This window comes from Chiloscyllium punctatum, chromosome 16 (genome assembly GCF_047496795.1).
Source record: "Chiloscyllium punctatum isolate Juve2018m chromosome 16, sChiPun1.3, whole genome shotgun sequence".
NCBI classification, from domain to species: Eukaryota; Metazoa; Chordata; class Chondrichthyes; order Orectolobiformes; family Hemiscylliidae; genus Chiloscyllium; species Chiloscyllium punctatum.
Window position 1 is genome coordinate 44,525,812 of NC_092754.1, and position 13,240 is coordinate 44,539,051.

A 13,240-nucleotide genomic window follows, 5' to 3' on the forward strand; every position below is an offset into this window, starting at 1 on the left:
GTATGTTTGGAGATTAGATTACTTACAGTGTGGAAACAGGCCCTTCAGCCCAACAAGTCCACACCGCCCCGCCGAAGCGTAACCCACCCATACCCCTACATCTACATTTACCCCTTACCTAACACTATGGGCAATTTAGCATGGCCAATTCACCTGGCCTGCACATCTTTGGAGTGTGGGAGGAAACCGGAGCACCCGGAGGAAACCCACGCAGACACGGGGAGAACGTACAAACTCCACACAGTCAGTCGCCTGAGGCGGGAATTGAACCCGGGTCTCAGGCGCTGTGAGGCAGCAGTGCTAACCACTGTGCCACCGTGCCGCCCACTCTAGGATCAGGTTCATTAGCCACACAAGGACCCACAGAGCCATGGCCAGTAATACAGAATTTCCTGGCTGGATAATTATACGTAATGGTGAGTGATTATTGATGACATTAAAAAACAAAAGGTGTTTCTGGATGAGCAGTGAAGGGCAGTCAACAGCCATCTAACTGCAAAGGAAACAAACAAGAGAGAAAAAAAAACAAAACCAGCGGAAAAGAAAAAAGGGGACAATCGTTACAATTTGAACTTGTTGAATTAAATATTGAGTGCAGAAGCCTGTGGAGTAACCAGGCAGCAGGTGAGATACTAGCCTGGAGCTTGTGTTGAGCTTTATTGAAACAGTATAGTCAACTAAGGGTAGTTATCAGACTGGAAGTAAGATGGACAATTGAAATAATCGGAAACTCAGGATCACTTGTGAAATGAATGAGGGGGGGATGTTCAGCAAAACTTTGCTCATGTCTGCCTTTGTTCTCCCTGATGAGAAGATGTACTTGGATAATATTTATTAAATGAGATGGTAATGTTTAAACTGGTGACTCCAGTTTAGAATTTCAGGGTGTGATATTGTCATTTATAATGCAAACATTTGAACATTTTTTTTCTGTGATTGACTTGATGTGAAAGATTCATCAGAATTTCAAGAAGAAAATACCCTCTTGGGACGTAAGGTCAACTTTATAAAGAAACAGCTGCAAATTATTTTAATTATATTATAGGGTCTTGTTGACTTGAAAGAACCTATAGCTCTGCACGATTATTTTGAAGAAAGAAAGACTTGCATTTATATAGCACCTTTCACGATTTCAGGATTTTACAAAGTTTTTCAGGTCCAGTGAACTGTTCTAACACTGGGAACATCTCAGTAACAAGAGCAGACTTGGATATTTGAATCTTGTCTTGAATACCAAATAATCTCCTGTATTTAAGGACAAATAACACAAGTAAATCTGTATTACCTTTTTAATACATGTTTAAAAACTTAACAAATTACTTTCAGAATAATAGTAAATCAATTGTAATCTTTATAAGATTTCCCAAGCCCTATTATTTTAGTATAGGGAAAGTAGATAATACTGAGGCCTGAGGAGGTGCAGGATTAGATAAATACGAAGGTCTACAGAGATCAATCTCCCACAGGCAGATTGGGTTATCATTACAGTTTGGTTCAGGGATTTCTCTGTCTGTTCTAAATCATAAATGTAATAGATTCAGGGTTTGCTTCAAGATTTAAGTGTTTAATCCAGTGCAGCACTGAGGGAGAGCTGCACTGTCAGTGTTGCTAGGAACAGATTAAACTCATTCCGCCTACATTACACATGGATGCACAATTCAAAGAAGGTAAGGGGAATTCTTTGCATATCCTGATCGATATCTCCAAACCAGACTATCTGAACCTGATGCTTTTGGGACAAATTGTTTATGCATTTCCCAATACTGCAAGTGTGTCTACATCTTGGAAAAAGCAATCCATTAAGTATGAAAACATTGTGATAATGTGGATGTAAAAGTCACTATATTAGAGCAAGTGTTTTTTTCGCTACATGTTTAGATCAGTGATAACAAGAGGATCATTCAAATGAATTGTTCTGCTTACTGGAACAGTAGAATTGATGGTCTGTGATAACACACAGGGAAGGGTGTAATCTGGCAACAAAATTATCAATAGATTCTGGTAATCTCTTCTGAAAAGCTGCAAAGTTATACTTTTACATTGAATGCACAGTGATGTCTTGGTCACACAATGCACTTTCAATAATTTTTAACAGAAAAGACAAGCTTCTAATAAGTCAAACAGTGAGTACAATCTACACATTGCACTGCACTGCAGCAACTCACCAAGACTCGACTGGCAGCAAATTCTAATCCCACAACCTCTACCAATCAAAATATCAAGGACAGCAGATACATTAGAATCACCATCATCATAAGTCCTGACCTGTGATTGGTTGTTCCTTCATTGTCACTGGATCAAAATCCTGGAACTCCCTCCCTAACACCACTGAAGGGCTAGCAGTTCAAAGGAGTGAGAATATTGAGTTTATTCAAAAAGAGATTTACTCCAATTTTAAAGGAATGAAAATTTTCTGAATTCTATATTCAGCTGAAATGGGTAGAGTGGGGATGAGGATTTCCCAGTGTGTCTGACATGACAATATTGATTAAACTTCAAACCCACTTCATTGGCTGGTAAGTACTTTGGGACATTCTGATAAGTGCAAGATTTTCTTTCTTTATCTCAAAGGTACTTTGTCAATTGAAAAAAGAAGAGAAAATATTACACCAGCTCCAAAAAGACCAATAAACGAAAATGTACACTGACATATCTGGAGAATCCAACTACTTCAATTCAAAGTCTCTCAGACAGGGAAGAAAGACTGTCTTTAACACAAATATCCACAGCTGCTGAGGGCAAGTTACAAAGTCCAAATAAAACAAAGGAACTTAAATGGTCCCAAAACGCAGCCAGGAAAGTGCAGGTGATTTATGAGTGTCTTTTCAAATCCTTGGATTCTGCTGCAGTCTCATTGTTTACTTTGCACAACTTTGTTGCTTACTCCCCTATAGAGTCTGCTATGAAGGTGCTGTCTTAAATATCTGTCCCAAAGGTAGGGGCAGGTTAATGTGCAGTGGCTGTTGAGTGATGATGTGAGGATTTGATTTTATTTGTTCATGGGATGTGGACATCCCTAGTTGGGTCAGTGTTTATTACTGTCCCTAGTGCCCTAGAGAAGATGATGACGAGCTGTCTTTCACAACGTAACAGTCTTAGGAGCTTAGATACAACTGTAGCACTGTTAGGAAGACAGTTCCAGGATTTTGACCCAGTGACAGGGTGATGAAGGCATTTGGCACGCTTACTTTCATTCAGTAGTTAAATGTCATGAAGAAGACATTGGTATGGCCGTATTTGGAATCCTGTATAAAATTCTGGTTGCTGTTCTATCGGAAGGATGTTATTAAACTGGAACGGGTGCAAAAAACATTTACAATGATGTTACTAAGACAGGAGGATTTTGGTTAAAAGGAGAAACTGGGTAAACTCGGACCTTTTTTCACTGGAGCCTAGGAGGCTTAAGGGTGACCTTATTGAGGTTTATACAACCATGAGGGCCAAGGTCGTTTCCCCAGTGTAGGAGAATCCAAAATTATAGGGCATTGGTTTGAGGTGAGAGGGGAAAAATTTAAAAGGGAGAGGCACCTTTTTCACACAGAGGATGGTGTATATATGGAATGAGCTGCCACAGGAAGTGGTAGAAATGGGTACAATTACAATATCTGAAAGACATTCGGACAGATACATAGATAAGAAAGTTTAAGAAAGGTGTGGGCCATTACAGGCAAATGGGACTAGCTCAATTTAGGAAACCTGGTTGGCATGGACGGGTTAGATTTAACAGTCTGTTTCGGTGCTGTATGACTGTGACTCAATGACACAGAGGAACAACAATATATTTCCAAATCACGATGGTTAGTGGATTGGAGGGGAACCACCAAGTGGTGGTGTTCCCAACTGCTCCCCTTGGCCTTCCAGGGGTTATGGATTTGGCAGGTTCTATTGAAGGAGACTTGGTGAGATCCTGCAGTGCACCATGTAGATAGTAAACACACAGCTACCATTGTGCATCATTGGTGAATGGGGTGCGAATCAAGTGTGCTGCTTTGTCCTGGATTGTGTCAGACTTCTTGGGTGTTGCTGGGGTTGCATCCATTCAGGCAAGTGGGGAGTATCCCATCACACTCTTGACTTCTGCCTTGTAGATGGTGGACAGTCTCTAGGGGAAGTCAGGAGATGAGTCACTCACTGCAGTATTCTGAGTCTCTGACTTGCTCTGTTAACCACAGTACTTTTATGGTTGGTCCAGTTCAGTTTCTGGTTAATGGTAAACCTCAGGAAGTTGATAATGGGGGAATTCAGTGATTGTAATGCCATTGAACATCAAGGGGAGATGGTAGATTTCTCTCTTATTGGAGTTGCCATTGCCTGACTTAATGTGGCATTAATTTAATTTGCAATTCATCAGCCTAAGTCTGGGCCTGGGAGACAAGAAGGTCAATCTTTCTCATGACAGAAGGGCACAGAAATGTTTTCTTGTTGTGGGAAATAGCATTGTAACAATCTGTTACAAATCAGCAATAAAACATAATTAAGTAGCAGATCCACGAGTAAAGAGACCATTTCTTGAGAGGCCATAAAATAATCTAGACTTTAGGTGGCTAGTTCTAATCTATAAAACTACTTTTCCAAGCATAGAGTTGAATTTTTAGTTCCTATGCATACACATTTGCAATTATATCTGTCAGTTTGATGGGAAAGTCTACATTTATTAAAAACAAAACTGCATACTTTGCTAAAATAATACAATTGTCTCTCACAGAATAAATTCATCAAAGCTGTAATATTTCAGAGAACAATTATTCCCTTCTTGTATTACATGTGCTTGGTTGTTCCATTTAGAGCAGCAACTTCCCAGCAGAGGCAGCAATGGCATAATGGTAATTCATCAGGGCTGGCAACAAACACAAATTATAACATTACAGCATTAACATGATTAACTGTTGCAAAATGGTGACATGTGTCACACTAGTAAAAGAAGGACATCTTAATGCTTAATGACTGTTGTGCAGTATTATTGGGTTATAAGTCATTCAATGACAATAATTCTTCGAGTCATTTCACATAAAGGAAATATTGAGTTGCTGAAGGAGATATATGGACACTCTCAATGCTTTCTGAGGAAGAAGTAGTTATCATGTGGGTGCAATGACAATCATTAGGGAATGGTTTTAACTTCAAGTGTAATGTCACACACTTGCCATTCCAGTACATAGAAAATAGAACATAGAACAGCACAGCCCAGTATAGTACAAGTCCTTCCCCTTGATGTGCTGACCTTATATCCTACTCTAAGATCAAACTAACCTACATATCCTACATTTTACTGCCTTCCATGTGCCTATTGAAGAGTTACTTAAATGTCCCTAATGTACTTGACTCTACCACCACTGCTGGCAGTGCATTCCATGCACCCACCACTCTGTGTAAAGAACCTATCTTTAACATCTCCCCTAAACCTTCATCCAATCACCTGAAAATTATCCCCCCTCATGACAGCCATTTCCGCTCTTGGAAGAGATCCCTGGCTAACTTCTATCAAGCTACCTCTCATCCTTCTTTGCTCCAATGTGAAAAGCCATAGCTTCCTTAACCTTTCTTCATAAGACATGCCCTCCTGACCAGGCAGCATCCTGGTAAATCTCCACTGCACTCTTTCCAATGCTTCCACATCCTTCCGATATTGAGGTGATCAGAATGAAACACAATATTCCAAGTGATCTAAGCCAGGGCTTTATAGAGATGCAGCACCTTTATAGAGAGGTAGTTTCTTTACTCAGAGAATAATAGGGGCATGGAATGCACTGCCTGAAATAGGAGTAGACTCACCAACCTTAGGGACATTTAATTGGTCATTGGATAGGCATATGGATGAGAATGGAATAGTGTAGGTTAGATGGACTTCAGATTCATTCCACAGGTCGGCACAACATCGAGGGCTAAAGGGCCTGCACTGTTCTGTAATGTTCTTTGTCTATGTTGTATGTTCTATGCTCTAAGCCTTCTTAACCGCACTATCAATTTGGATGGCAACTTTGAGGGATCTATGGATGTGGGACCCAAGATCCCTTTGTTCCTCCACACTGTACCTATCCAATTGCCGCTTAAAGGTCACCAATGATTCTGACTCTGCCACTCCCACAGGCAGCGCATTCCATGCCCCCACCACTCTCTGGGTAAAGAACCTACCCCTAACATTCCCCCTATACCTTCCACCCTTCACCTTAAATTTATGTCCCCTTGTAACACTCTGTTGTACCCGGGGAAAAAGTCTCTGACTGTCTACTCTATCTATTCCCCTGATCATCTTATAAACCTCTATCAAGTCACCCCTCATCCTTCGCCGTTCCAATGAGAAAAGGCATAGCACTCTCAACCTATCCTCGTACGACCTATTCTCCATTCCAGGCAACATCCTGGTAAATCTCCTGTGCACCCTCTCCAAAGCTTCCACATCTTTCCTAAAATGAGGCGACCAGAACTGCACACAGGACTCCAAATGTAGCCTTACCAAGGTCCTGTACAGCTGCAACATCACCTCACGACTCTTGAATTCAATCCCTCTGCTAATGAATACTAATACACCATAGGCCTTCTTACAAGCTCTATTCACCTGAGTGGCAACTTTCAAAGATCTATGAACATAGACCCCAAGATCCCTCTGTTCCTCCGCCTTACTAAGAACCCTACCATTAACCCTGTATTCCGCATTCTTATTTGTCCTTCCAAAATGGACAACCTCAAACTTGACAGGGTGAACTCCATCTGCCACTCCTCAGCCCAGCTCTGCATCATATCTAAGTTCCTTTGCAGCCAACAGCCCTCCTCACTATCCACAACTCCACCAATCTTCATATCATCTGCAAATTTACTGACCCACCCTTCGACTCCCTCTTCCAAGTCATGAATAAAAATTACAAACAGCAGAGGACCCAGAATTGATCCCTGCGGAACTCCACTTGTAACTGGGCTCCAGGCTGAATATTTACCATCTACCACCACTCTCTGACTTTGACCAGTTAGCCAGTTCTCTATCCAACTGGCCAAACTTCCCGCTATCCCATGCCTCCTGACTTTCTGCATAAGCCTACCATGAGGAACCTTATCAAATGCCTTACTAAAATCCATGTACACCACATCCACTGCTCTACCCTCATCCACATGCTTGGTCACCTCAATTCAATAAGACTTGTAAGGCAAGACCTACCCCTCACAAATCCGCGCTGGCTGTCCCTAATCAAGCAGTGTCTTTCCAGATACTCACAAGTCCTATCCCAATCCTATCACATCCTGTCAATGTCCTGTTGCAACCTGCAACAGCCCTCCACACTATCCACAACTCCATCAACCTTCGTGTTATTGGCAAACTTACTAACCCATCCTTCCACTTCCTCATCCATGTCATTTATAAAAATCTCAAAGAACAGAGGTTCCAGAAGATACCAATGCAGAACACCACTGGTCACTGAGCTCCAGACTGAATACTTTCCATCTACTACCACTCTCTGTCTTCTATGGGTCAGCCAATTTTGTACCCAGATGGCCAGATTTCCCTGCATCCCATGCCTCCTTACTTTCTGAATGAGTCTACCATGGGAATCTTCTCAAGTGCTTTGCTAAAATCCATTTACACCACATCCACAGCTCCACCCTACCTGCATCAATGTGTTTTGTCACATCCTCAAAGAATTCAATAAGGCAGTAACACTATTACGAACAATTCAACTGAATTCTCAGGCCTGATTTGTTTCTGAAACAAAACTGACACAATCCACTTTGCAAAAAAAGGCTTCTAATCAAGTTGTGCCTTTAACGTTAGTAATGTCACTCCCTATGACATTAGTGTGTCTGCATCCACTCAATTTATTGATCAAAGCTTCCCAAAGTGGAGGTCGGACCCCACATGGGATCATGAGATGAAATTTGGGGCTGCGAGCTGGATAACAGCAACGGCCAATGTGGAGCTCTGAGTGAGTTTGAACAGCTGTAACAGAGACATCAAACATTTCAAGCTTTGAGTTGGGATTACAGTGGGGAAAGGTTTGGGGAGCACAGATCTAGGTAAAAATGTGCAGCAAAATTACCAAGAGTCTATGCATAGTGTCACATGCTGTACTGTTGTGTCCCATACTTGAATATGAGGCAAACGCTTTGCAAACACTTGAATATAGGGCAAATACACAACAACCAATCTGTGTATCACAAGATTTCACAACCAAGAAGAGAATGACCAGATTATCTGTTGTTAGTCTTATTGATTGAGGGTCGGTGCCTAATGTAACCACAGATAAAGCGGGATCCCTTACATCTGCTTTTATCGACATCCAAAGGCAACTCATTTGACAATGACATGAACTTTAAAGAAACAAAATTACTTGAAAGGAGGTGTGTCAGTTTGACGCAGTTGATGTCCTTCTGAACTCTGTGTCAAGAGGTCTTTCATTCAATAACAACCAGAATTCAGCATAGTAGCCAGGCAGATTTTCAGTGCAGTGTTGACAGCATATGTCATTGTTGGATGTGCTGTCATTGGATAAAATGATAAAAGCAGATGTAAGGGATTCCTAAGGCTTTATCTGCAGTTACAATGACCACCGATCCTCAATCAATTACAGTAACATCAGATTATCTGGTCATTCTCTTCTTGGTTGTGAAGTCTTACCGCAGATTAGTTGCAGTGTGTTTGCCCTATATTCAAGTGTTTGCCCTTCAAGCATACTTTGTGATTTAGAGGATGTGTTGGCACAATATAAATGCAAATTTGTTTTAATTTCTGTAATGAATAGGTGAAAAAATGTACATACAGAAGATAGACATAACTCTCCTTCCATGAAAAATAGGAAAGAACAACATGATATCTAAACTGCAATATAAACAGATCTGAATGGTGGCTCAGTGGTTAGCACTGCTACCTCAAAGTAGTAGACCTATAACAGCAATGTTGGTGTGCAAACATGATGGTGTGTTGAAGTGGCAGACAACTGGAAGCTCAGGGCCATTTTTATAGACAGAATGTAGGTGTTCACAGATGACAGAATCCCTGCAGTGTGGAAACAGGTCATTCGGCCCATCAACTCCACATCATGCCCCCTCATCCCTGTAACCCTGCATTTACTATGGTCAATTTACCTAACCTGCACATTTTTGGACTGTGGCAGGAAACAAAAGCACCCAGAGGAAACACACACAGACACAGGGAGAATGTGCAAACTTCACACTAACAGACACCCGATGGTGGAATTGAACCCAGGTCCTTGGTGCTGTGAGGCAGCAGTGCTATCCACTGAGCCACCATGCCATCTGAAAATGTGCTCTGCAAAGCAGTCACCCAGTTTGCATTTCATCTCCCTAACGTAGAGAAGACCACTCTCTGAGCATTGAATACAGTAAAGTGCAGGTAAAATGATGCTTCATCTGGATCCTTGGATAGTGAGAAGGAAGGAAGTGAATGACTTGGTGTTACACCTTCTGTAACTGCATGGGAAGATGCCAGGAGGGACTGGGGAGCTGTTACGAGTAGAGGAGGAGTAGACACATATTGCAAAGTTGTTGTGTGTAAAATTGTAAAAATAGGTCAGGTATTGCATGATCCCTTTAAAAGATGGTGTTTTTTCAGTGCTTAGAGCTAAAATGGATGTCTGTGAGCTACTTTAAAGTTTGCAGGAACAAAGAGAGCACAACTTGAAATATTTTGTATTAAAATGCCAAGCAGCAGTTTTTATCAAGACATGAGACTTTTTTTAAATTTAGCGAATCAATTTAATCCAGGCACTTAGCTAGCAATAACCTATTAAATTTAAATCTGATGGTTTTGATAACATAAGACCAATCAGATTGTAAAAATATTGTTAAAATCACACAACACCAGGTTATAGTCCAACAGGTTTAATTGGAAGCATACTAGCTTTCAGAGCGACACTCCTTCATCAGGTGATAGTGGAGGGCTTGATCGTAACACAGAATTTATAGCAAAAATTTACAGTGTGATGTAACTGAAATTATACATTGAAAAAATTGATTGTCTGTTAAGCCTTTCATCTGTTAGAATACAGTGATAGTTTCACTTCTTTCATGTGTAAATCACAAAACCTTTTTTTAAAAGTTGCATTCTCAGGTTAGCTGTTAACAATGGTGATAGCTAGACAATATGTTGAAGGTGTTGGCCCCCTGTGTTCCCTGTCTATGCCATGATGTTTAGATTGATTCTAATGTAAAAAGTGAGATAACAGACTTCTACATAAATTCATGCAGTTTTTGAGCTCAGAGTTCTACATGAATGCATGCAATTTTTGAGCAAAATACAATGTAACTCTGCAAGTACAAATTCACCCCACAAAATATATGTGTACATGTGGGTCTTTGTCTGTCTGGGGTGGGGGTTGTGAGTGTGAGAAAGTGTGTGTGTGTAGTGAGTGCAGAGTGTCTTCAGTCTGTGAGGGGGTGCATGTGAGAGTGTGTGTGTGTGTCTATAAGGGTGTATGTGGGTGTCTGTGTGTACTCGTGTCCGTGTGTATGTGAGAGTGTGTGTGTGTGTAGGAATATCTGTGTGTGTGTGTGTGTAGTGTAATGGTGATCACCTGTAATGTGATATGAACCCTAGGTCCCAGTTGAGACCCTCCCTATGGGTACCGAACTTAGCTATCAGTCTCTGCTCGGCCACTTTTCTCTGCTGCCTGTCCCGAAGTCCACCTTGGAGGATGGTCACCCGAAGGTCCGAGGCTGAAGGTCATGGACCACTGAAGTTGGGGGACACTGCAAAATAAGTTTTCTACTTATTTCTCCTACCCCTCACCTCCCATCCCCATTCATTTCAATACATGGAAGAACAGTTGACCTAGCCATTGCATGATCAAAGCTAACTTGTCTCAATGCTATGCACTTTGGTGGAACCCAATGATACATATCTGTAAAGCTTAGCCTTTCATGTCACTGTTGTCATCACTGCTTTTTTATTTGTACTTTGCTGTGTGACTGTTGTATCATTATTTTATAGGTCTTAATATATAAAAACTGAGAGGTTAGTAAAACTGATAATGTGTTGCTTATCAGGCTTATGCCCGAAATGTCAATTTGCATGCTCCTCGGATGCTGCCTGACCTGCTGTGCTTTTCCAACACCATACTCTCAACTCTCAACATACCAGAGAAGGAAGTGTAGAGTAATAGGATAGGGGAATTGGTCTGGGTAGGTTATCCTTCGGAGGGTTGTTGTGGACTTGTTGGATCAAATGGCCTGTTTCCACACAGGAGGGATTCTATGATAGTAAAATGGTTGATGCTTAATTTCTAACATCAAGATAGTGGTAGTTAGTGAGTTTTGAAAAGATTTGTAGCTCAGGTTGAGGTTCTAGCTGTAGGTTTGCTCACTGAGCTGGAAGGTTCATCACCATAATAGGTAACTTCTTCAGTGAGCCTCCGGATGAAGCACTGGTGGCGTAGCCCGATTTCTATTTATATGTGTGGAATTCCTTAAATTGGTGATGTCATTTCCGGTTCTTTTTCTCAGGGGGTGGTAAATGGGATCCAAGTCAGTGTGTGTGTTGGAATGCCATGCTTCTTGGAATTCTCATTCGTCTTTCTGTTTGGCCTGTCCTAGGATGGATGTGTTGTTCCATTCGAACTGTGTCCTTTCCTCATCTGTATGTAGGATACTAGTGAGAGTGGGTCATGTCTTTTTGTGGCTAGTTGATGTTCATGTATCCTGGTGGCTAGTTTTCTGCCTGTTTGCCCAATGCAGTGTTAGTTACAGTTCTTGCAAGTTATTTTGTAAATGACATTAGTTTTGCTTGTTGGGACTTCCAAGTTCATTAGCTGCTGTTTTCGTGTGTTGGTGGGTTTGTGGGCTACCATGATGCCAAGGGGTCTGAGTAGTCTGACAGTCATTTCTGAAATGTCTTTGATGTAGGGGAGAGTGGCTAGGGTTTCTGGATGTGCTTTGTCTGCTTGTTTGGGTTTGCTGCTGAGAAATCAGCGGACTGTGTTCATTGGGTACCCATTCTTTTTGAATACATGGTGTAGATGATTTTACTTTGCTCTGCGTAGTTCCTCTGTTTTGCAATGTGTGGAAGCTTGTTGAATTCTTGTTCTAATGCAGCTTTGTTTGTGGATGTTAGGAGGATTACTTCTGTAGTTCAATATTTGGTCCACGTGTTGTTTGCCTGTCTATCCCTAAACACCCTTTAGGTGATAGAGATATACCTTCTCTAATTGCTATAGTCCTTTAAGCGTAGGTCCACTCATAATGCTGTTTTAAAGAAAGGAGTTCTGGGATTTGACCCAGTGAAAGAACAACAATACATTTCCAAATCAGGATGATGTATAGCTTGGGCAGGAACAGTGTGGCAGTCCCATGAATCCACTGCCCTCGTCCTTAACATGGTTGCGATCAAGGCTTGGAAGGAAGTGTTGATGAACCTAGTGTTCAGTGGTCACTGTTCGTTAAAGCTTGCACAATAGAAAGGGTCAAGCACAGCAAAGTGAGTAAATAAACTGAAGTGACAAAAAGTCTCTTTTATTGTAGTGACTTGTACCCTAGTGTTGGATTACTTGAACTAAAGTTTTTGATAAACAACGGAATAATCTTTTGCCTTCCTCAGCTTCAAAGAAAAGGGTGAATAATGTCAAGTCAGTAATATGGTTTTTCTAATTTCTTCCAAATGATCTTGGATTCCTAGCCTTGATTCTGTTCTGACTCAACTGTATGGTCCAATGGCAGTACAGCAATTCATTTAAGATATTCGTAATATCTTTCTACCCTTTACGTATTTACAGAAAGCTCCACTAGTTTAGGTCAAGGGTGCATGGCCAATGATTGGACAACACAAGACTATGAAAATGTACATGCATTTTAACAGTAACTAACCATCAGTCAGCTTTTGGAGTCTGAATGCCTGAGCTACTTCACTTTGATGTGAAGGTGCTAGTGTTGGATTGCGGTGGATAAAGTCAGAAGATTTACAGTCCTTTTCTTTTCTGGACTCTGTCCTCAAAAGGCAATTCAACTGAAAGTTAAGATTGGTAAGTCCTAGCAGAACAGCATGAAAATATATTCTTAAACTAGACAATGAACACTACTGAAAGAAATACATTTGAAACTGATAATTTGTGAAAAATGGCAGCTCTACAGTGACTTCACAAGCAATTGCTGGCAAACAGCCATAATACAAAGGCATGAAAACAGAAAATGGAGAAAGTCAGCAAGTCTGCCAGCATCTGTGCAAAGAGTCACTACTTCAAGTCCCACATGATGTCTGCAGAACTGAGTTGGTAGAAAATATTTTGCATACTTTAATTAATAG